General features: G+C 46.6%; 1 protein-coding gene across 2 annotated transcripts in view; it reads left to right on the top strand.

The window, feature by feature from the left end:
* Positions 1-5,295: 5,295 nt before the first annotated feature.
* LOC119456428 (sex peptide receptor) overlaps positions 5,296-26,008 on the top strand; it is a 441,000-nt gene continuing 420,287 nt past the window's right edge. For both annotated transcript variants that reach the window (XM_049669832.1, XM_049669837.1), the window contains exon 1: positions 5,296-5,728. The gene's annotated coding sequence lies outside the window, so the exon portion shown is untranslated. The remainder of the gene's footprint in view (positions 5,729-26,008) is intronic.

A 26,008-nucleotide genomic window follows, 5' to 3' on the forward strand; every position in this document is an offset into this window, starting at 1 on the left:
AGAACAGAGACGCCTACTTCTGCAGCCCTTAAGCGAGCACGGCGCAGAACGCGCGTTTGTTCTCCGCCGTGCGTTCACTCCCCGTGAAAGACGCGCCCCTCGCGCCCTTTCACTCGCACATACAGCGTTCGGCGCGCGGCGACGATTTCTTCTCCAAATGACGTCATACGGAACCTCACGGCGACGGCGACGGCGACGCCGACGGCAGAAATCTGCTTTTGAGTGTCCATATAATTGCTATCGCAATAAAACACAAGAATTAAACGCATTCCGTAATCGGTGAACTCGTCCTCTACCCTGCGTCCTAACTAACGTTATTCAAGCCGCTGAAAGAAAGAATAAAAAGAACACGATAAATTATGCAATTATTAAAGCTACGGTGTTCGTTCGACATAGGTTTGACGACCGGGTACCGTAAACCGTATACCCGTGTATTGCACTGTTTTTTTTTTCTACCTTTTCCTCCAAATAAGAGCTTGGCTAATGTTAACTGGGATACCCTATATAGAGCTGTTTTTATATCGCCTTTACGCAGAACATCCAGCGTTGGCTCCTTGCACGCACCTGCATTGCACAGCTAGCTAGGTTTCACGCCACGACGGACTCCGAGCGACACCGCGTTCTTTGTTTTTGTGACAGCGCGGTGATGAATACAAGAGGGCCTCCTATTTCCTGCCTCTGTCGAACTGATTTTCGTCCATTAGTTCTTGTTTTCCGCAAGGAACAGCTGCCGTATATGGCAGGCTTCTGCAGCACTGAGTAGTTGGTACCGGGGCCTTGAAAATGGCAAGCAACGCAACGCGAAGTGCGCCGGCTTTCCGGAACTCACTTTGCACCGCTCTACATCATGCCAAGATCGCTGGTTCGCTAGCACAAGTGGCTCGGGATTGAATCTCATGCGGCCACTTACGACACGTGAGCAAGCATACACTGCCATGCACGCTATGTACGCACGGGACTCTCACTGGGACTCTCGAGGACTATCCGGGACAGTACCCTCGCGTTTTGACCCGGAAGGAGCGAGCGGCGTGGCGTAATGTAATTTGCGACTCGGCGAGGAGAACGGCGAGCGCCACCAGCGCGGGGATCTCCTTTTTCCTTGTTTTCGTTGACGCGGTGCCACCGTACTAAAGTGGTTGCGCCATAGTATGACTCCGCGTCCCGTCGAGAACAGTGGCCGCGGACTACGCATCCTGGCAGAGAGTACACCCTGGGGACGAGTCTCTTTCTTGCTCTCGTTGCGTTAGGGCTAGCGACGAACATCCTGACTTCGAGGTGCTCCTACACTTTCCTTGCTTTCCTGTCACCCGGCCTTCTGTGGACCACTGATGGTGTAGAGTTTCCGCATCAACACGGATATGGCGGCTCTGATGAGGAGCAGACTAAGTGAGCATGGTATATTACCTAAACACATACCCGCTTGGCTCACTTTACTGCCTTAGAGATGCTCATGTTGTGCAAACAAGCTGTACACAGTGGTATACTACCATTTTATCTCGAGACATTAGCCCGCCTCCCTATTTTCCAGTTTCCAGCGGAGATAATTTGCCAGAAGAGAGGCGAAGGGTAACGGAGAGATTTGTTTCTGTAAAAGCGAATAAAAGTTTGCGGACCAGTCTTTCAGAATTGCCGTGAGTAACCAGTGGCCGACATGCTTCGCAATCAGCTACCAGAGGTGTACGCTGTATGACAGCGTCAGGCGTGAACGTTCACACCCGCGTCCGCTGTGATTATGCGGGATGTGGTTAGTAAGAGGAATTTGTATTTTAGGGGAAAGTTAGCGAAGTGAACCAGAAGGGCGTGCGACTGGTTACCATACACTGGGAAGAGGGAAAGACCAACAGAAAGATGGGAGACAGAAAAAAAGTAAGGGTTGTTGAACAGATATTAGCGCAAGGGCCAAAGTGACAGAGAAGAATTCACAGAGTTTAGTCGATCTTCAAAAGACGTGGAATCCTGTTGAAAGGCATCTGGGCCTACGAAAGGTGAGGACGCCGAGCTAGAACTACTTGTCTGTTAGCAGGGTGCATTTAATCCCCCGATGTGGCAAAGGGATTCATTTTTTGTGTTTTATTTTTTATTTTTGCGGGGAATTGCAAAGAGATGGAAAACTGCTGTCAGCACTTCATGCATGGGGGGGGCAGAGAAAAGGCGAGAAGGTTGCCCAGAAGGAGCTGCCTCGCAACGTACGTCCGCCCCTGGACGAGGAACAAAAACGCCGTCATAACTTTGCCGTTATTGTGTAGAGCGTTTTAGCGATAATTACAGGTACCGCCCGCGAAGACTGTTTGTACAATGTGGTCCAATGGTAGGCAACACCTATGTCGTAATCAAGCTAAAACTCATTAGTTCCTAAATATTTATCATAAAGAAGTGTCTCGTATTACACGACACGCAGGCGTTAAAGAAAATATATTGCACTTCATATTTTATAAGTAATAGACGGCGAATCACTTACTGAGTTTCGTGATAACTAGTTGACCATGCTGAATGCTGCAAGAGCTTGCTTTGACTAACAGAATGTGACCTCATTTCTTCAAAGGTTTTGGATTTCGGTGGTAAATGAGACCGAGTCCTGTCCTATACATCCAGATGCGTCGAAATATCACCACGTACGAATGTCGTTTCTGCGTTAAAATATCGTCGCATTCAAGTACCGTACTGTGAAAATATCGCCTATCCCAAATGCATACTAATTGTCAATGTCGGCCAATGGTGCTCGGTAGAACTTGAAGACATAGAGTTTATCACTATAACACCTAGAGGGTAAACTGGCACCATCGCCTATGCGAGTTTCTTAAAGGGCGCCGTGCCCTCATGGGAATGACGGGATATGTGTCTGCGAGGCTTGTGTTGGCTGGTGTTGAACGAGGCTTCATCTAAAACGTGGCTATGGCTACACAAATAATGCGTTCTTAAAGTAAAATCCACACAAAAGGCTTTCATTCACCCATATTACATGTCTCAATAATATTTACTCACCTACAATGCCGAATGAAGCGAAGAAAAGCAAGAACAGATGGCAAGTTGTTCCAAAGCGAGTGATAATCTTGTCGTCTGCCCTCCAACTTTAGCGCCCAGCTGATACTTTTTACGTTTCATATCATTGTGCATCCAATAGTAAGTCCTTAAAATTAAACAAAACACGTTTTTGTGTAATGATAAAGCCAAAGCAGTCTTTATTGCGATAGCAATTATATGGACACTTCAACCGGATTTCTGCCGTCGGCGTCGCCGTGAGGCTCCGTATGGATAACATCTTCGCCGCGCGCTGTATGCCCGAGGGGAAGCGTGCGGGGACGCGCGCTATCACGGAGAGCGTACGCACTCAATCTCCCACGCGCAAGCAAGGAAGCGTGGGGGGGGAGGCGCATTTCTACTCTGCCAACAACCGCGCTCGTCGCTCGCCCGCACCGTCTCTTATCTCCACACGGCTCTGACCTTTATGCGCTGTGCATTCGCCGCTCAGTTTCCGTTGAAGCGATAGACCGCACGTACCTTCGCCCGCTGCGGCGTATGTGCTTGCTGCCAGCGTTTTGACAGTCGTTGTCTGCAGTCATTCAGTGTGATCTATTCATGTTTGTGCGCGCTCACACCACGCTTGTTCATTCAGTTAGTAATAGTCGGGCCACATTTTCCAACGCACGCTACACATGTAATGCTGCCCGGATCGGCAGTGCAGCGCTACAGGTGTGTCCCTTCGCACGCGCTGCCCACGGGAAGCGCTTCTCATCAACACCACCGTTTCACACGCGCCTTCTGGTGGCCATCGAGTCTCTCTTCATGTCGGTCTACTTACGCCGCAGCACACCTGCTTACTTAATCAGCTCATGTTTACTACAATTCATACTGCTACCAAAGCCGCTTACCTTACTTCGTATGCCATTGCTGTGTTGCTATCGCATTCATTGCTTCGTACTTAGGGCAAAACTGTGACATTCTTTTACGTGGTGTTTTTGCAGGAAATGAATCTTTGTGACAGACGGAATGGTGCTAGCCAGGCGCGTATTCACAGGGCTCTCGCTCTCCAAGAACGATGCCAATCCGAAGTCACAATATACCGGAATTCCCATGGGTACCACAGCGCAGCAGTGCCAGTTTTCCTTCTAGGTAATATAGTGAGAAACTCTATTCTTGAAGAGGTACGTTGAAAAACGCTGAACTTGCGGCCATAATGTTAAAGATCTTACAAATAAATTAGCGTTGTGTTGTCATTACTGATATATTAGAGGCAGCTACAAGTTCAACGACGTATCCGTCCTCCACAGTATATAAATGCCGTATAATAATGGCTTTGTGAAGGATACTGATGTACACTTCTTTGTCATCTCACACAAAGATGTGTATTACCTTTGAATTATACACTCGCACATTTCACACCCACAGCAAGGGGCATATGTCTCCTGAATGTTGCGCCTAACTTCTACATAAGCCAAGGCCCATTATCATGAGAAATCGTGGCGAGCCATACTTCATTTCATGGGCAACGTTGTCATGTTACATGCGCAAGATTTGCGGCGGCGTGCCTCGCATGGGAAACCAAAGTTCTGCCATCGCGTTCCTTTTTTTCCGCTTCATTTAGTTTCTCTACTCATGCTGTACAGCCAAGCCTCCAAGCCCTTGCCTCCTCCTCGCCTCCCCGTCGACACATACCAACCGCGGTGGTTGAGTAGCTATCGCGTGCCGCTGCGGAGAATGTATGGTAGGTTCAATTATAAAACCGCATCAACAGCATTCACATTACATTTGCCCTCGATTTCAAGGGCACGGCAAGGTGTTAATACATAATGCCACTTTCTTCGCACCGGTGTCTCTTATCGCTCAGGGGCTGCATTGCGACTTTAAATGTCGCCAGTCGTCAATCATCGCTGTTCTTCCACACAGGTGTGAAGGTAACACCGTATTTTTTTTTCTCGCCCAGGGCTGACACCTGAACGACTCGCGGCATAGGGAGATGGTGAGGGAACCTCCCGGCACCAAGGGCGAGGAGAAAGATGCGGAGAGAAAAGGGAATCCAGTGGGAACGGGAGCGAGAGACCAGCGGGACGAAAGGAAAGAGAAAATGAAATAACACGAACGGGATTCGAGGAGGAGAACGCCAAGTAAAAATAAAGGCGTCTAAGCGGAGGAATACCGATAGCGGCTATAGCGGTGGTGTCAGCGGCGGCGCTGGCGTCGTCGAGCGCTGGAAACGCCTGGCGAACGGCGACGCGCGCCGCTTGCGCGCGAGTCGGGAGGGGGGGGGGGGGGGGGGGAAGATCTCGAGACTCTCCCCGGTGTCGCCGCCCGGGGTTCTCCCCGAGATCGCAGCGCACTCGGCGGCGTGCAGTTGTCCAGTGCGCGGCCGACTAGAGCGAAGAAAGGGTCTCGGGAGCGCGCTCGAAGCGCGCGCGCGCTCTCTCAGTTCCCGCGGACGCGAACGAGCGTAGGCCGCGCCGAAAGTTCCTCGCCTCTTCTCCACTCCTTCTGCTCAGCGCTGGTCGCACTTTCTCCTCTGGAAAAATAAGACACAAAACGAAAAGAAACTCTTGGTGTTTCCACTTGGCGTGTCGGAGGCCCACACCCAGAGCGCCCGCGACCACAACCCCTCGGTGCCCCCTCTTCGAGCGCCGGAATCTAACAGGTTGCAGCTGCGGCTTTCCTGGAGCGCATTCGTCGGCCCCGTGCGGACCATTCCCTGCCGCAGCGCTGCTGACTTTCGTCTCATATAGGCGAGTCATCGACGCAGGTAAGACTCCTGTGGTTTCGTGAATATTTTCATTTCTTCTTTGCTTATCCGCACCGCGGTATCTCGCACGTTATAGCGTTCTCCCGTTCGCCACAAGGCCGCGAGTTCGACTTAACCTCGCGATGGCCCCATTCCCGTTGCAGCGGAATTAAAAAATATATATACCCATGTGCTTTAAACGCGGGAGCACGTCAAGGAACTCCCGCTGGTTAAAATTAATCCGGTGCCTCTCATAGAATCAATCTAATTAAACCTCATAAAATAAGCTACGCTGCCTCTCATCGAATCAATGTTGCTTTGGCACGTTGAACTCCGACAGTAAATTTACGCCTTCCTTTGTTACGCACGGAAGCAAACCAAATTGTTGTTTACGCTGCCATGGAAATTAGGATATATTAGGAGATGGTGTGGATGGAGGGGGAGGGGGGCAGGGAAGCTGGAATTCTGGAGCGTTCTATAGTAGGTGCATCTTTCGGGGCAACATATCAACCATGACTCCACTGCCATGAAAAACTACGATTCTTAGCCCTTTATTCTGGCCTTATCATTGGGTGCCGTAACAGCTGTTCCCGTAGCTTCGGCTTACGTGTGCTACCTAGAATATGTGCAGTTTAAATTTTTAGCCCCGTATTTTTGTCTTGGACCGTGTCATTCGTGATTTGTTAAACCTCCGCTTTCTTGTATTCGCAATGGGATTAAATCACCGCTATTTTGCTCTTCTGTCAATGCGTCACAAAGGTTGTGATATCCAGCGTCCTTGAATACTGAGTGATCATCCCCTTCGTTACATTTCAGTTTTACGGCAGCATTCCCAGGGCTACTTTATATATATAATATATACGTGAAAACCACATAGTGAGCGGGTGCCTGCAACCGCCCAAGAAAGTTATGACGTCTCATCTTTTGTCGTCTAAATTAATTGCAAGTATGAGAAACTTTTTATTGCGAAAGCAATTGTATGGACACCCCATGCGAATTTTCACCATCGGCACTGCCGTTGCCATGATTTTTCGTATATAAGGAGGTAAATATATATACGCCAGATATTAATGTATGCCGCATGTGCAAGGTATATGCTATAATATCCAACGGCCAAGGTTGCTCAAACGAAACATTGTCTCCCTGACAATTATCCCTTCGAATGTTTAAGCATTGCAGCCCAAAACAAGAATAATTGGACACTTCATTCCCAGCCGGTGCCTTATATCCTAAATCTTCTCAGTCTACTAAAAGTGCAAAACAGTATTAGTGCTCACAATCTGAAAATCACTTCGTTTCGCTGCCGCCGTTCCTTACGGGCAGCGTCGTTTGACGACCGGCAGTTTTCTGCAGGTTTATATATTATCTGTGATTGGCCAAAAAATGGTCTCTTTTATATTTAAAAAAAAATTTTCGGATGTGAGATGATCGCCTTTATGTATTTTTCGTCCTTTTCTTTTTCAAGGTTACGAATGTGTTTTACTAGCTTACAAAGCACAGCCGCCAGCATTTCGCCGATGGCTGACTGATAAGCGCCTCCAGCTCATCGATGTGCTGCTGGCCGTCATGTCAACAGCTCTAATCGCACTGATAGCTTAAGACTCGACGGAGTTGCCTTAGCCACAGTAGCAATTACAAATGTCCCACCGCTGTACAATACTAGGGAGAAGATACAGAAAGATAAACCCTAGCAACTGTCGTCGCATTTAAAGAGACGCGGTGCATTTCCATGCACTTGGATAAAATGAAAGATACGTTGGCTAACCAGTATAATATTTTTGGTTACTCAGCAATAATAGCGGAACGGGGCATCTAACAGTATAAGCAAGAAAGAAAAAAAAATATCCAAGCAGTAAAACTTTCCGTACAATTGTGTCGCGCAGTTGTTTTAACTCCGCAGTGGGCGCATCGGATATCAGCTTATTCCTTGCAGAGAACACGTCCGGATAGAGATTTCCAGGACTAAAATATGTGACTTTGTATTCTCTGTTTCGCTATGTGTATTCAGGAAGCACAAGGTGAGGCTGAAGAGGTGTTATTATTCGAAAGGAGCCCCTCATGTACGAGTGTCCTCCGTTGTGGATGCACAGAGGAACGCTCCGCACTACTCTCGATCAATTGGACAGTCGTCTGAAGTCAGGTCAGGGCGCATCAATCGTTGGACTATATATTGTCTTGCATTGCTGACAAGAAAAATTACCGCAAAAAAACTTCACACGGGAAGAAAAGACAGACAAGTGTAGCGCTTGTCTTTGTATTTTTTCCCGTGTCAGTTGTTTTTTGTTTGCGCTAATTTTACTCGTCAATAGGGCAGGAAGTTTTGAATTAATTAATCATTGAATGAATTATTTATAATTAACGTTTTACTTCTGAGAGAGTAACGGTGGGTTGGGGTGCAAAAGCAGCACATTGCAGCATTACAGAGCTGCGAGAGAGAGAGATAAATGAGAAGCGAAAGGCAGGGAGGTTAACCGGACAGAGCTGCAGCCCCCATACAGTTTGGCGGCTAGTGCGAAAAAGCTTGCCCCCACAAGCAAGAGCAACATGCGAAATAAAAAATGCAAACATGACAAGCGTAAAATAAAATGTTAACGCTAGGAAATACAGCATATAAATTGTAAGTACGACACACAGAAGTACAAAGACTGAACAACTTACAGGGAAAAAAGCTGTCAGCCCTTTCACTGGGGTGGAGATGGAAGACCAGCGAAGCTGTACTATGGTGCGAATTATGTATTTCCAATTATTACTATTAAGATTTGATGGTGTAATTGGTTATTTGAACTATTAATGAATGAGAAATATATATAATACAGTGGTTTTAATTTATATAGTGACCACAGGGACCATGGCCTTAAGGTCGCTACGGTACACCGCCATAGGGTGTACGGCAAAGGTAAAGTCCCTACTTAAGTTTTTGCTTTAATGCGAATAAAACAATAGAAGGGAGGGGGATAAGAGGATACGAGAGAGTCGGTTGCGTGACAATGACACCAACAACAAGAGGACGTAAACCTTAACTTCGCAAAGCCTGAACTTTTGTGGCAGAGCTCTTCTAGACTATGAAAAGGCCTAGCTGCTAAGAGAAACATTGAAAAGGAGGGCCTATCGGCAATCACTCTGGAGATGGGAGAAAGACAGGCACGCTGGTTAAGGCACTCATGAGAGAGACCGCCGCTTTCCTCGGCAGCCCAGAAATATGCGGACGGTGGCATTTTGTCGAACAAGCTGCGTATGCTGAGCAAGCATTCGATTCATATCAGGCGACACAGATAGAGTGGGTTTAATACCATCCCTATATTTGAAATATGACTGTAACGTATGACAGGCCGCTTCTGAATGTAATCCACAGTGGGGTGAAATTAACGCCTGTTGTAGATACGGTTCGGATTAACCTGCTAGGAATTTCAAGCCTTCAAAGTGGTTTTAGAATGCTGCTTTAATCTCGTCGCTGGTAAGTGGTACAGTATTAAACCTTATTGTTTGCATATGAAATGAGTAGAAATGAGTGTAATTTTCGCGTACGGGAGCGCACCTACCTATAGGAATAGAGGCCCGCTCAACGTTCTGTAATTAGGAAAATAAAAAATTGAAGCGGAAATTTTGTTACCTTTAGAATCGCTTTCGCGTACTACTAAAGCTGCATCTAATTTAGTGAAGCTAAAACCTGTGATTATTGGTGCTATCCTCACTCTAGAGTGAAGCGTGATATCTGTATCAAATGAAAGGTGGCAGGAGCAGAACATGCAGATAATTAGCATTTGAATGAATACTGTTATGAACATAAGAGATAATATGATTCGTACGCAATACTGCTTTGTGTATATAAACGCCTGCAGATTTCTGGAACGAGAAGGTACAACGCGAGAAACAGGACGATGTAAAAAGTGAACAAACACGTTCCCCTGAACATTCTACTGCCCACTCTCGACTGCGCTTTGTATTTTGTGCTGTTGCATGACCCTTCAAGTTCCAGTAACGTGCGAATTTGCCCATTAGATAGTTTGCATTGATGTTATTGTGGCGGCCATCCTAAGGCAGTAGTGCGTCGTTCTAAGAGGATACGCCTTGCAAGCTTGCCGGCTACAATTAGTAAATTGCAACATGTGCCGTAAAGTAAGTAATTCAAAAGATAATTAGCGGATATGTGTTAATTAGTTAAATGTGTGTTTCCATTTCTCGTTCAAGTAATGTCCGCCTCTCTGAATAATCTAGCTCATGGACTACAGTATATGTTATCTCCAACAGGCTATCATTAAAAATTCCATACAACTTAAAAATTATCACCCTGTATAAGTTTTCAAACCAAATAAAGTGCGAACAAATATAATTGGACGTGTGCTCATTTTGCTACAGCGATGCCCTCATCACCTTTGAAAAGTTCAAACCAATTAAATGTAAGCCACATACATCGCGAAAGTTCATGCGCAGCTTTTAATAATCAACAATTGTTATTCTGCGTGCATTTTTGCAGGGTGCGAAATATTTTTGGTACAATGGGCACATGTATAGTGAAAAGAAAAACAAAGAAGGACTTCGAGACATTTGATCTAGTAACTGAGGTCAAAGCGGCCAGTGGAAGCTTTGCGTATTGACGGTAAGCGGTCGTTTTGCGCTGTCAGACGGCGAGATTGCGCGCGACGTTCGCGTCCTATTTATCACGATTTCTGGACGCCAGGCACCGCCCGGGAACGCTCCGTAGGACGTTCCCGTCATGTCTTATAACTGGCTGCCACTGCTCAGTCGTCCGCTGAACGATCGATTTGCAACGATTAATTACGGTCTGACGACAGGCTGCCTGGCCCGTTGTTTCTACGAGCCCCATTTCTTTCTTTTCGGTCTATGACACCGGGCTTGGTTCCCTTCACTTGAGTATAGGTTACACTTGTTCTTTTTTTATTGTATTTTTTAGTTGGAAGTAGGCATACATGAGCGCCTTTGGGGCTGCAGTTATTATGCGCAGTAGCCTTAAATGTTAAGAGTGACAGCAGAACGAGAGAGAAGTATATATACAAAATTTAATGATATGCTAGAGATGTTAGCCTGGCTGTTCGCCTGACATGCCACTGCAGGTGCTGGGTGATGATTATGAGATATGCAGTGGTAAACAGTTGACAGACATACAGTCACACACACATACATATACACTATAGAGATGTGTAAAACGTTGCGTTAAAGCTCGTGGCCTGCAAGAGCGTCAGCAGTGCTTTTCTGGCGCGTAAAGCGCAGGTGGTGGTGTAATTCCGCCTTCAAAGACTGTCTCTCTGACGCGTAGCGGCAGCAGTCGCGCAGAACATGTTGCAGGTCTTCAAGGGCGTTACATTCAAAGCACATTGGCGAGTCTGTCAGTTGAATCTTGCACTTGAAGTAGTTCGTGCAGGCCACGTTGAGTCTGATGCGGTGTAGGCATGCTTGGCCTTGTCTATTGAGGCATCGCGGCATGAAAGTACGTAAATGTGTAGTCAGAAGGGTGTAACATGAATAGTCGGACGTGCAAGTTACCACCACCACAGAAGTAATCAACATCGTGTGCAACGGTTTAGATTCCCAAGTGAATGAGTGACTACGTATTTACAAATATGAAGTGAGGATTACCTAATGAACGATGTGTGAAAGAGAGGCAACAATAAGGAGGAAACATGCTTACACGTCACATAGTAATCTTGACAAAGTCTCTATATGCGGACGATTTTTACTTAGGCCAAGAAAGTTTTCTCGTGGTTTCCTTTTCTGTTAGAGCGACTTGGCTGGAAAGGCAGCCGTCACAGGTTCTGTCACCGGAATTGCCCGAATGTTTATTTAAATGCCTTACCATAACACTGAGACCAGTTTTCTTTTTTTCTATTTTCTTATTCTTATTTTTGTAGTGCGCTGCTTAATTTAGATGCATGTAAATGTTTCTTTATTGGATCTCCTGCCTGCAATCTTCCGCAGGACATATTCGAATAACTGCTCAGCTTCTATTTGAAGAACTCCGTGCTATGAAAACGGCTCAACCACGAGACACGCAATAGGGAGTGCGAAGGAAGAAGTATATATGCCAAAAGAAGTCCGAATAATTATAGCCAATTTGTACTTCATGCAGTCATTCACAGTATTTTTCTTTTGTCAATGCCTCTTGTGAAGAGCGACGCTGTTGAGATATTGTTCAGAATCTGATTTTGCGGCAACGTGCATATGAGCGAGACACATACGTCTTGTTTTTAATAACAGTGGCTCTTACATGGGGAAACTCTCAGCGCAGTGTTGCCGTATGGAAGCGTTTATCATGGTTCACCACGAAGTAGCCTCTAAATCAAACCAGAAACCATCAGTTCGAGAGCATGGCGCTGAAGCGATTGAAGTACGTTGACATGTAAGCTAGATTATGCGAAGAAGACGTAATGTACCATATGGTACACGCTCTCTCGGTAACTCACAGCGATGTCGATCATAATGCTGAGCTGCTTTACGCGCAATGAGAGAGAGAGAGAGAGAGAGAGAGAAGGAATGAAATGTATGGGCATGAATTCGACGTTGTATTTCTGGCTGCCCTCCATGTGGAGGCGGGCGGAGGCGAGGTAATGTTGTACAAAAAAGGAATAAGAAAGAAGCGGCAATATTTCGGATTGATCATATGCACTGCACAAAGCAGAAAAACTGGAATCGATAAAGAAGACAGAGCATGAAACAGACAGGTAAAGGGCACATGCACAACAGCAAATGTGCTACTTGCAGATCATCATTCTTGTAACCCTGTTATTGCTTTATATCCCGCAAACAGTAGCGTAATAATACTGCATGTCTATTTGCAGTACAAGAAAAACAGGAAGAAGTGACAGACAATGAAATCTGTGTAACCCGTGTTCGTACATCAAGTCAAGCAAGTTATCGCAATGGAAGGCATGCTCACAGGCATGTCCGCGAGGTCTTTCATCGCTTTCGCTTCAATAATCTCACTGTTAAGCTGATTCTTGCTTCGTCCAGTAACTCTGCAGATATCAAAGTACAGTTGACAGCTACACGTCTTTCAGTGCATCGGAAAGAAGTCTGTAAGATATATGTATATATTTTGTCTTACCGTGTAGCAATTTTCTCGCAAGCATGCATTTAGGCAACAGCTCACTTTTGCAATATAATTACGGCCGCATGACAGGAGTACGCAATAACCACAACCTCAGCACAAGCTCCAAATGCCTTTACTTTATGGTTATTCTCGCTGCCACATTTTTTTAGAGAGTTTGGATTAGTAAACTTACACAGCCTACCCACAGAAACTGAGAACCTGGCGTCATCCGAAATCAGCCCAGAAAGCCACACGAACATTTTGTAGCATCTAAAGGCAACGGTATTAAGTGCCCGACTAGAGATAAGTCATACGCACTCTGACTATTCCAATGGCATAGTCACAAAGGGGTAAGAATACCGCACAAGTTCGGGCTGACTACGGAATCAGACCACAATGGCCGTGCTGCTCTGTCTACGAGCGCTATGTCACAGTAAAACATTTAAAAATAAATTGGCAAGATACGCCAAATAAATGCGCGTAGCCCTGTTTGATGCCGGCACTGCAGCAATGAGTTCGCGCACTTGTTGTCCATTATCCAATGGGTGAAGTCATCTGGAACATGCGGCTTTAGTTAGGCTTCCCTAAGCATTTGCCTGATTCTCTTAGTGCCAGGGCACATACACAAGCTATGACGACTCTCCGCCGTGGGAGCAGGTGCCGGGAACTTATGGCACGTCGTAGGTTCGTCATTTTGCGAGCAACTTGTAAAGCGTCAATTTGCCTGCGTGTTTATGTTCGCATGCTTTCTGTAGGTGGGGCAAATGCATGTCAGAATTTCATACTTATAAAGCTGTGCTCAGGAACGGGATACAGTGTAATATATTTTTTTGTTTCTCATAGCCAGTTTTTCTGCAGTATAAATGTATCGACCACCATTGTGTCACTCCTTGGTCACTGCGCGTTTCATGCGGCCTCCTTGGAGCGCGCTCAGTCAATTGGATAGTCGACCCGTCACACAGGCAAAGTTACTGGGTGCATAGCCTTACCAATGATAAATCCGGAAAACCGACGTGTTCAAATCACTTTTCAAATATACACGGGCCTGAGAAGACGCTTATAGACACCCTGTCTCTATACTACTGTGCTGTGAACTCTCTCTCGCTCTTTGCCATTGCCTTCTTGTTCTTTATTTCAATCCCTCATCCCTTTCCCCCAAGCAGGATAGCTCGACGACCAGCTTGTTAACTTCCTTTTCCCACTTTCCTTTCTCTCTCTCTGTCTTTATGCCACGTCACCTGCAATATTCAACTTGTTCAAAACGACTCTTTTCGCTAGTTGTAGCGGAAACTTAAGTGTCAGTTTTCTGAAGCATACCGATACTTTCGCCGTAAACGTCCTTAGAGTTCTCCGAAGAACTTCCTAAAGGACCCAACAAAATGAACTTTTTTTGCTAAAGGTGACACGAAAGAATTACAAGGGCTGGTTTTATAGTTATTGTGATTTTGAGGGCTGGCCGCTCAACATAGCGCATGCTATTTCAGCCAGAATCTTTGCGCCGCAAATAGAATTTAAATTTTAGAGAGAAGTGTAAAGGGTCGCATTCTTTTTCAGAATACGGACACATCCTGTCGCCCGCCGCGGTGGCTTAGGAGCTATTGTGTTGCGCTGCTGAGCACGAGGTCGCGCGATCAAATCCCGGCAGCGGCGGCCGCATTTCTATGGGGGTTAAATGCACAAACTCCCGTGTCCTGTGCATTGGGGGCGCGTTAAAGATCCTCTGGTGGCGAAAATTAATCCGGAGTCCCCCAATACGGCGTGCCTCATAGTTAAAGGGTAGTTTTGGCACGTAAAACCACAGGTTCAATTCAATTCGCACATATTTTCATATCTTCGAGTCACTTCACGCATCTCTGTGGCAGGTCCGCGGGTTGTCACTTGCGCATGCATAGCGTGACTTCGCGTAATTTGTGGCGTCTTCCCGGCGGGATGATGATGGTGGCAGCAGGCGCTAATTAAGGCTTTGTTGCTGCAACTTTATATTGCCACTGCGCAACCATCATGGTAAGAAGAAGACGTTGGAAGAAGAAGAAAACGCATTCAGTTTCACGCTTATTTTGCTGTATTCCGCTTAAACGCATCTACATTGCATGTCTTTCTTTTTTGCACGTAATTCTACCCATGTCTTATTTTTTTTTCCTGTACTGCCATATGTTGCCAAGTAAAATGGAGTCAGGACTTTTAGTGAAGCTAAAGAAAACTAAGGATGTTAGCCCTAGCCCCTGTCAAAGGAGGAATAAATTTTATTGTATTTTATTTAGTGCGCCATGTGGCAGGACGATGACCACGGAAGGACAGTCACGACGACTCTGCCGCAATACCGATGACGACGACGACTGTTGTATACGACTATGGCGGCGCCTTCACGATGGTGACAGCATTATGACGATTTTGTTTTCACAATGATGATGATGAGCACAAGATGATGACGACAGCATGACGACGTCACGTCATGACTTCCATCTTTGAAAGCGAAGGGTGATCTTTTCGTCCCGCACAATGTCTCAGGGATATCTTGCAGAAGTTTCGCAACTGCTTGAAGCCTTTCCCTCTGACGACTGGCCAAAAAACCTCGCACAGTTGAAGGAGGCACCAGACGGGCACCATACGTAAGCAATAAATGCCGTCACTTTTAAGGGCCAACGCTGATATTCTTTGAGTTCATTTACTGCATCCAATTGTGAAATCGCCATGCGCAATCCAGAATCTGCGCCGCAGAGACTCGGAAGTTACGAAGTGCCTTAAGGGCTTGACCTGTGTCGTGTTGCTTTGTATGAGCGCATGTGCTTACACAATGCTGGCACTTTTGATGTATCAGCGCCGTTTTGACAGTTTAAAACGAATGAATGGCAGAATGGTCGTACGCTTTCTTTCATCACTCCTCGACCACGAAGTTCGAACAATAAAGTGTTTATGTTGTTAAAACTGAATTGTTATATGTAAGATTCCTTAGTCAAAAGGGCACATGCCTCAATGAAAACACTGCTCGAAATGGCCGGATTGAAAACATGTACTATAATGCGGCCGCACTAACGTGGCCGGCTCCCCCCTCAAAAAAAAAAAAAAAAAGAAGAAGAAAGAAAAACTTCATATGCCAAACCAACTCAAACTTAATACTCTATCTCGGGTACTAATCCACTTGGCGGCGAACTCTTTATTACACACTAAGTTTTGATCATCATGGTCCGAAACTCCGGTATCCAGACACTTCACTTTTTTTACATCAGGAACCGGACGCCAATGGAAAGCGTTTCCTGGACTTTCATCACGATCTACAGAGTGGTTGGGGCACTCTAAAAATTTTGACATTAACCATAAGGCTACTGTCAGCGCTTTTCTCGTTGAAAGATGCAGAACTCATATATGCTTTTTAGTTATATTTATTTAGTATTTCTTTTTTATTTCTTGCGCTCTCCTCTTTCGCGCTGTCGTGCCTGGGTCGCGACAGTACGCTCATTGGCAGCTTTCGAGACGTTAATGGATCCTTTTAGGCAGCCATCTTTATGAGCGCCTTTCATGGAGCTTCCCTGCGTTGAATTTAGTCGCTCACTTACTCCAAATAAACGCAACTCAAAATGCTAATTACGTTCTCGCAACTTCAAGAAGAAGATATGAAAAAGAACAAAACAAAATAACTTTGATTAAAAATAGCTATTACTATACCTTTAGAGCTTTGGCATTTAAAGTCTCGCCTGCTTGCATAGAGTTTTTGCATTTGTTCATAAATATTTCTCCTTTAGAGATCAAAATTATATTAGGCTTTCCCGTCGCAAAAATAATAAATGCTTCTTTCTTTTCCTCTGTAATTTCACATCTTCATTCGCTGCCGTAAAATAAAAGAAGACGCGAACTCCCGTAATCAGGAAAACGGAAGTCGACGCTTGACTTGATCTAGATGCCGACTGGCGTGAACGTGCCCGAGACGATCATTGCTTTTCCTTCGGCGCGTTCACGTCAGGCGTTATATTGAACAAGTCAAGCATAGGCTTCCTTCAAGTTAAGGCGCATTTCGCGCCTTTGAAAGTCAGACATATGGACGCGGCATATGAGTCACACTTTGCTTCTTTCCGCAGAAAACAACCATTTTGTATACAAAGAGAAGTGTGTTGTACCGAAAATAGTAAATATCGAAAGTACAATTACCATGCTTCAGTATTTCACGCCTGTATGTGAACTTCCTCAAATGGGTCACCCTCGGGTTAATATTGAAGCAGTAAAGGTGCGCTTGAGCGCACTTGTGTTTTCGTGTATGTAGTATATACGTGCGTGTTTGCGTGCGTGTACGCGTGTGCTTGTGGGTTTTGGTTCTCGTGTAATGAAGGACAGCCATGACCTTAGCAGGAACTTTCCGTCTGGCTTATCTGGACAAGGTAGAGCCTTCTCTGGTAAGGATTCAATGAGTGCTGGAACGTGAGCCCTGAACGCGCGGTCCCGAAAGAACATCGGCGAGCGTTTAGCGATGTCTCCAAAGCGGATTGGAAAGCCCCGTGGAGTGAAAGTAGTTAAGAGCGGTGAGGATTACGCTGAGTGCGTGACTCGGCACCTGGACGCAGTATGGCCTGCACATTGGTGTTAGCGAAGCTGTGCGAAAAGCCGTGTGGACGAAACCATGGTGGGCGGTGTACGTGATTGCCAAGAGCTCGCAGATAAGAGCCGGCTTCGACAACGGCCGGGCGCTTGTCATCGCCCAAAGATGTGCAGGCCAGCAGGCGGGCGCACGTCGTGAAAACAGCAATCGCCCGCCACGTGCGTCGCATTACCGACTTACTAATTGCCCGGCCCGAAATCGTTCTGCCGGAGCTGACGGCATTAATCACTGTCCTCGGTCGCTGTTCACCATTCAGGACTGATTGTTACGCTCTTCCCTGCCATCTCATCATCGCGTTGCCCATTTGAGTCGATGAGCTCGCGTTTTGTATGACTCCGCTCTTGCTTTACCTTTACAGACCTAGACTTTCTTTTCCTTCCTCTTCTTTTATTGAAGGTAGTGTCCATCATTTCCCACTCGAGCTTTCATAACCACGTGCCCTGATTTCAACAGTTTTTTTTTTTTTTGCTCTTTAGTTGCAGTATTGTCCCCGTTACGGTGAGTGAACTAGCCGCATTAAACATTGCACACGCCGTCAACCTTGCCACCGAAATGACATTCCGGTTGAAGTGCACGACCTCGTCCATAAAGCAAACGTGCGTGCTTACATATCTGACAGGACCACCATGTCCTCGAACGGTCTCGCGTCACCGACTACGTCGAGACATTAAAGCTTGCGACAGTTCACTTCGCGTCACTACCGCCTACCGTCCATTAACGCACTCCACCCTTCAACTTTTCTCTATCAGCAAACAAAAGAAGCTATACATAGGAAAAGGCGCCACTCCCCGATTTGAACAGCCAACCCGCCTTTCATTCGTCACACTCCTCTGGCTTGTCGCTTCGGGGCCTAACGAGTTGGCCATTGTCACAGTGTGTGCATCAAGCTGCGTTGCAACCACACCTAAACTGACTTGAAGTCAAGGCGTACACCAGGTTGCAACAGTTTTAAACAGGCGTGTAAACTAGTCAGACCGAATATTGATTGCTGACCTCGTTTCCTGAGAAAGATTTTAGTATTCTAATCATGCTTTGTCTCTCCAAACTTCATTAGCGAAGCAATGCACCAAGTAAGTGTTGCAAATTTGTGACTTATTTCCTGTATAGTTTACCACGTGCTGAGCATTGTCTCTTTTGAATTAATTAAATAAATTGTGCAGTTTTACGTGCCACAACCACAATCTGATTATGAGACACGCCATAGTGGTGGGCTCCGGAATTATTTTGACCAGCTGGTGTTTTTTAACGTGTGCGCAATGCACGGTAGACGATCGTTCTTGCATTTCGCCCCCCGTCAGAATGCATCCACCACGGCCTAGCTATGACTCATTTACGTATTCCTTTTTTGCCATTCCCTAGCACGTACTTTCTTTGGATGCATTTATTTTTTTCTGCGACATGCTATGTATAGGTGTCCAAGCGCACTACTTTGTCAACAGCCTTGTCAATACGTAAGGTTGCAAAGGAGGGGCAAGATAAGTGGCGATATATGCACGAGTTGCATGCAGCACTTTTTAACCGTCCCCGTGAACCAAAAGTGGAGCAACGTAGTTTCCATCAATTGCCTTTCTTCAAACAGCAAGAAGATATATTAAATTTTGCGAGACAACTACAGTGCCTCATGCAAATATGACGTCACGGTGACAATTATTACGGCCGTTTTTTGACACTTACTTGGGCCGCTGTGCGCGTGTGTGTCTGTGTTTGCGCTTTTCTATGTGTGTGCTGTCGCGAATGCGCCTTTCTGTGTGGGTATTTGTGCACCTTCATGTACATCTGGGGTGTGCGAGTGTGTGTGTTTATGTATATGCGCGTGTTAGTTCGTGTTTGAGTGCGTGCGTTTTATTCGGCAGTGCTGAACGAACAGCTAGCTTTGCTGTTATTCTCTTTCGCGACTACACGCTCCATCGCTTGTCCTCGGGAACGTGTGTCTATCTAGTGCCCTTAGGTACCTGAGCTAAACGTTCCATCGTATTTAGAATGTCACCATAAATGTTACTATTGCGCTTTGCCTGCCTTGCTCCCAACGATAGACACCAAAACAGTCGCATTCCAGCCTTATTCAGGACTCGTTCCCTTGGCGCTCGGCCACCGATACTAAGTAGTGACAACCAGCTAAAGCATTGCTGGCTAACAATTTCATTAGCGTGTGTGGCGGTTGTCCAATAAGTGTCTAAGCATCATGCTTCAGCAAGCGCTGCTAAAAAAATGCACCACTCTGCTTCGTCCTCGACTAGAACGCAAGCGTGAAGCTCTAACAATATTTCAGTGATTCCAAAGAAACAATATGGAAAGCTGCGTTAAAACACATTAGCGCTTGACAGTTGCCAAACATGGAACTATGTGCAACCCATGCCAGTGCTCTGCGGCATTGTGAAACCGAGACAACGCTCAGTAGGTGGATCGGACTAATATACGGAAGGGTGGGCATCACTGCGAGATAATTAGGTGCCTGATTTTAGTGGCAACGCGTTGTAAAGAACACGCTTGCCCAGCACATTTGCTGTAGTTCGTTTCCGCCTGCAACTTTAATTTCGGCTCCGCTGAATCCCGAACCGATAACCACTGGCACGCCGTGGCCTGCGATGCATGCCTGTCAATCTCAATTAACGAGCAGGTCCAGAAAGGAAGTAAAAAAAAATGTCGCAGTTTCGCCCGAAAGGCGAAGCATCGATTGCGATAGCAAATTAGTAGAGAGCTATTCGGAGTAGGGATAGTGGTTTTATCGGCTGCATAAACTTGGACACATTCGCTTACTAACTGAATTAACAATCGTGGTGTCAGTGCGCACAAGCAAACATGAATCTATGACACTGAATGACCGCAGACAACGACTGTCAAAACGCCGCAGCGGCCGAAGGCTCGCGCGGTCTATCGCTTCAACGGAAACTGAGCGGCGAATGCACAACGCATACAAAGGTCAGAGCCGTGTGGAAGTAAGAGAAGATGCGGGCGACCGCCAACGCAGGGCAAGTTGCGCAGAAGTAGTTGGCAGAGGAGAAGCTGCCCCCCCCCCCCTCCTTCCCGCGCTGACTTCCCGCTTTGTTGCTTTCGCGTGGGAGATTGAGTAGCAAGATACGCCTTTGGTGCCGGAGCACAGCGCTGCCCCGCCTCCCTCTCTCCCATACCCCCACGTCCTTTCGCGGACGGTCGCGTTTGCTTTCCGCCGTGCGTTCGCTCTCCGTGATAGCGCGCGGGGGAGTTCGCCCTCCGTGATAGCACGCGTCCCCCGCGCGCTTTCGCTCGCGCATACGGCGTGCGGCGACGATTTTATCGCCCTTAGAATATATACGGAACCTCACGGCGACGGCGACGCCGACGGCAGAAATTCGGTTGAAGTGTGCATATAATTGCAATCGCAATAAAATAAAAAAAAGTTGTCGCAGTTTCACCTGAAAGGCGAAGCATCAATTGTGATAGCACATTTGTAGAGAGCTATACGGAGTAATGACAGTAGCTTTATCAGCTGTTTAAACTTGGACATGCAGCAGCACCGGCCACACGCAGAACTTGTCGACGCCGTCGGCGTTTTGCCCGCGTTCGCACAAAATGCGTGCGCGTTGGTGACTGTTGCCGGAGCCTCTGATATAAATGGGCACTTGGTGCCGCAGCTAAACGACGCCTCCCTTTCCTCCCCCTCCCCCCCACGGTCTTTCGCACGTCGGAAGAAGGCGCGTTTGCTCTACATATATGGTGATTGTAAAGGAGGAAAGAGACGCCTACTTCTGCAGCCCTTAAGGGAGCACGGCACAGAACGCGCGTTTGTTCTCCGCCGTGGGTTCACTCCCCGTGAAAGCGCGTGTCCCTCGCGCCCTTTCACTCGCACATACAGCGTGCGGCGGCGTGCGGCGACGATTTCATCTCCATTGACGTCATACGGAATCTCACGGCGACGACGACGGCGACGACGACGGCAGAAATCTGCTTTGGAGTGTCCATATAATTGCTATCGCAATAATAAAATAAAAGGGGATGGGAATACAGAGCGCACGCGCACGCATAAGCATACTAAAGCTTAGGCTGTCGGTAGCGATGAGTTCCGGGAACTGGCGATAAATGAGAGATAAAAGACTTCTTTTGCTTGGGAGCAAGGAAGTATGCAGTTTGGTAGGTGTCGAAGAAAGAACAGGCGTACTATGCACGGGAAGCTTTCAAAGCACCGCCTATAGTTGCTTTTGTTTAACAACTGCGGCTTCTGTTGGCCCTGTTCCCAGCGTATACAAACGCCCGAGATTATTATTTAAGACGCGGGAGATCAGACGCAACACACCTGATTCAAGCGTGATGTGTTTCTACACCCCCTCCCACCTTCTTTATTACTTATTGTTTCTTCTGGGCTTGAGAGCACAGAGCGCAGATTGATTGGTAATCTTTGTCGTTACGCTCGAAGTGAGGAAGCGTTCAAGCGTGAAGATTACAAACAGTATAGGAGCAATGGCAACTTCGGGAAGTATCTATGCGCGCGTTCATAACGACATAACAAATATCGGAAGTTGTGAAAATAAGGACACGACGACAACATTTTTTCCGTGCACGAGCATTTTAAGCATTATCAGACGATGAAATCAACTGTGAGCTTTCCCGAATTGTGAAGAAGTAGTGCATAGCGTTATTGGGCGCAACATCATGCGCAGTTTCTCCTGGAGTTTTTAGTGCAGTATCGCTTGCCGTAATCTTCCACAGCAGAGCGCAAAGACTTGGAGTACGCTTAAGCTTCGCCTTTAAGAGTGAAACGCGATAGCGTTACTGGACGCCGTTGACGCCGACGCTGACACCGTGTTTTGTGCGACAGGGAGCCAGATTAAAATTTAGAAAGTCTCGGTTTTCAACATTCCCGAAAACCAAAGTACAGCGAAACACCATCAGAATTGGAGGACGCTTAAGCTTCGCCTTTAAGAGTGGGACGAGATAGCATTCAAGATCCCTGGCTGCTTATGAGGTTTTTTTCTCGTATATTCAAATAGCAATCTGACACTATCACGTCTGTAGGTTGTGGTTAAGTCGTACTTTACGATTTTTCTGACATATTTTACTTTGAGACATTCAATTTTTGTTGACTAACCCCTTGCGCCACGCGAAGGGCCCGCCCAGTCCGGGTGGTTCGGGATGATGTGGTTCGGTATGATTATTTCCGCCAGACGCCGATGCTTACGCCGACGCCGTCACCAACTGCTGACGCCGACGCCGGATTTACCGATATGGCGTTAAAAGGTGTACCAATGCCTGGTTGAAGTCACCCTCGTTATGATACGCTCACACCAAGACAGACGCAACCGCCCTCGGAATCTCTTCCGCAGCTCTGTGACGTCTGTTTCCAAACCTCGCAATGTTTCAGCATTTTGCATTATCACTCTCTGTTTTTCTAGTGTATTTTAAGCGAAGCTGTATACCTCTGCCAGCCAATGAAATTTTCGTGTTGTTGGCGTAAGCAAAAAACGCCAGGTTAAAATTGAGTACAAACAGCATATCTTCTTTTAAATCAGGCATACAGCATACAGCTCAGCACTCGTTTTAAAAAGAAAAACCACAAAATAAGCACCAAAGCCACATGATGGATGATAAGGCGCGTGAAAGCAATGGGAACACCCTCCGACGCGTTCCGGTAAAGATTAGGTTTGCAGCTGCTTTGAAAGGGGTTAATGTCATTCAAAACCCTGAAGTGCAAACCGTATAATGTATGCTAATGACGTCCGCGAATAATGCGAAGCACGTTCCTTCTCCCACGTGTCCCTTCTCCCACGTTTCCCTGTACAGATTACGGTGGCGCCAGCTACTCCGAGTGGAAAAGTACCCAAGAGCATAGAAATTACATAGTGACGTCACCACGGTCTAGCAACTCATTCAGTTAATTCCAGGCTACCATGGGTAGACCACGGAAAGTAAAGACGTCAGAAGAACAGCGTGAATATAATGTCGTGAAGTAATAAAGGCTGTGGTTAAGAACATTTCACCTTTCTCTGGTTTCACTCTTTGTAGAGCCATGTGTGTGAATTCAAGTGACGTCCCAATGGGCAATCGTTGTGGGTGTCGTTTATAGCTTCTCTGTCCAACCACCTTCGCAGCGTGGATTGGAGCCTCACTTTTTTTCCAGTGCACTTGTATAAGTTGCATGCGTTCTCGTCGTGCTTTTGTTGACTGTTAATATTATTGTTGTTGTTGACTTATTGGACGTATTGACAGCTGGAAAGAGTGAGAGGGCGAGGAAAGGATAAATAAAAGGCAGGGAGGTTAACCACTGCTGAGCCCAGTTGGCTACCCCACAATGAGGGAAAGGGAAAAGGGAGGGAAAGGTTAGCAGCAGGATCGAAAGTCAAGAGGTGATGTGCACTGCAGTCGCCAAAGCGTAATGAAAGCGCTGTGTTACACACAATTGTTCAGTCTGTTCGATTTCAGGAATAGCAGCAGCGCTTTTGTGGCCTTGGGTATCACTGTGATAGCAATACTCTGGTATGAGGACCTTGTCCAACGAGAAAAGTCTTCTGTCTCCGCGCAGCTCTTTAGAGCTGTGCGGAGGTCAAGTTTTTCATGTTTAAAGGACTGGCCGCAGCGTATTGGCTACAATAGTTTCTTTATAGCCACGAAAATTGCATTTGGCGCTATCGGTATTTGTCATCAAGAACGAGTATGCATTTGTGAATGCAATGCTCAGGCATACTGACAGTTCAAGAAAACAGCGTTGCTGTTGAAATTTCCAACAGCGCGTGAATATTTTACTTAGTAAATGGAGCAGCACCAATTATTAGTGGTATATGTTGACACACTTTAAATGTAACTAAGGTTCCGGCTCATGCCAGGACCACTTTCTCAAACTGGTTGATACTCACGCCATCCATATAACCCTGCGAAAACACATAAAAAACAATAAATCATTCCTCTCGTAACGTCACCTTGGAGGTCTACATTACACCGGTAACCCTCTGTAACACTTTACGCCGGAAGGCGTACGAACACAATAAGAGCCGATTGCAAATCAAGTAACTAGCGCCCTGCAGTCAAGCCGGCAGAAAAAGCAAATAGGGAAGGAGGAAAGCGTTAAGCCTGCCTTTTTAGTGAGAAATAAGCTGGCTCCGATAAAGCGACAGACGAGGAGATAAAAATAGGACACGCCACGCTGATTACTGGGCCAAATGGTGCCGGTCCTATTCTTCCCTCGGACCCACACCCGCCCATCACCTGAACTCGTTTGTCGTCTTTGGCACTGTCGTTCTTTTCTCAGATTATGTGGTCGAAACGAGCTTTGCCGAGCGACTGAGCAGAACGAGTGACGCTTCACGAACAAATTCTAGCAAACGAGTTAGCTGAAAACAGGGAAAAGAAAGGGACAGTTGAGGAAGACCTCATCGAGGATAGGCCAGGTGCCCTTCCGTTGCTGTTCCTTGTTTCCGCGCGAATTCCAGTAACCCCCCTCTTTGACTGGTACTCATACATTCTTCGTCAGCACATACCGTATTAATGCAAACTTAAGCCCAACCTTTTTATTTGAGAGAGAGATGTACAACTGGTCACACGCTAAAAAATTGTTATCGTTGTAGAAAATTTGCCGCTAGCTGTCCCACTTGATGAGCCATGTGATTATTGCGAAGACGATAATAAACCGTTGTGATGATGCTAGATACACTATTAATAAGATTGTGAATCACATTTCTCCATATCTAACGAGCAGCCTGCTGTGGATTGTGCCAGCATCATCTGGCTATCGATAGCTACTAGGTTCGAGGTCCATTAACTATACGAGTGCATGGAGCCTGTATGTTGCATACTGGCTACGCGCGATTCCCAATATACAAGTAATTTTTGTTGTTAAATAGGAATAGGCTGCACTATGACTTCTTTTCACTGAAGAACAACTGTCAGAACGAGAGCTCTGAAGAAAAGCTGAAGCAGAACTCTCACACAGAGTCATCTGGTTGCCAGCTTCTGCGCTAATGCATCCTTTTGGGAAGTAATAGGTTGTACTGTGTTTATGCGAATACAGGTCGACTTTTTTTGCCGGAAATGTTACCCAAAAATGAGCTATCGACCTGTGTTCGTAGAACAAAGCTAGCAAAAGTACGGAGCTAACGAAGTACCTCCGTCGCGTTCGCCGTAAGCCCAGGCTGGAGTTTATTCAGCCTGGCAGTGTCTACCATTTTTCAAGGACCTTCTATTTGCAGCGCAATAGAAAGCCCAGCATGCTAAATTCCTAAACATGCAGTGGTTGCCCTAGGAAGCTAGTACAAAATTCTTGAAACGTAATTTTTCAATCTGCATAGTCTGTTCTGAAAACGGTGTTTACCCGCCGTGGTGGTGTGTTGGCGTTGCCCTTAAGCCCGAGTGCACGGAATCAAATCCCGGCCACGGCGGTCGCATTTGGATGTGAACGAAATGCAAAAAACGCCCGTGTACCGTACATGGAATGCATGTTAAGAATCCCCGGTAGTCAAAATTATTCTGGAGCCGGCCACTCCGGTGTTCATAATAAACAGATCGTGGTTTTAGCACTACACAGCACAGAATTAATTGTTTATTAAACTGTGTACGGACGCTCGCAATCCCGATTGCCGAATGCGACTGTGATCTCGGGGGCCATGCATCAATGCACCAGTTCGTTCGACGGGACTCCATTTGTTTTCTGCGAAAGGCGTTCTCGGTGAAAAGTGGCGGCGCCGGTTTTCAACACGCCCTTGCT

The sequence above is a fragment of the Dermacentor silvarum genome, chromosome 6 (assembly GCF_013339745.2).
Source record: "Dermacentor silvarum isolate Dsil-2018 chromosome 6, BIME_Dsil_1.4, whole genome shotgun sequence".
NCBI classification, from domain to species: Eukaryota; Metazoa; Arthropoda; class Arachnida; order Ixodida; family Ixodidae; genus Dermacentor; species Dermacentor silvarum.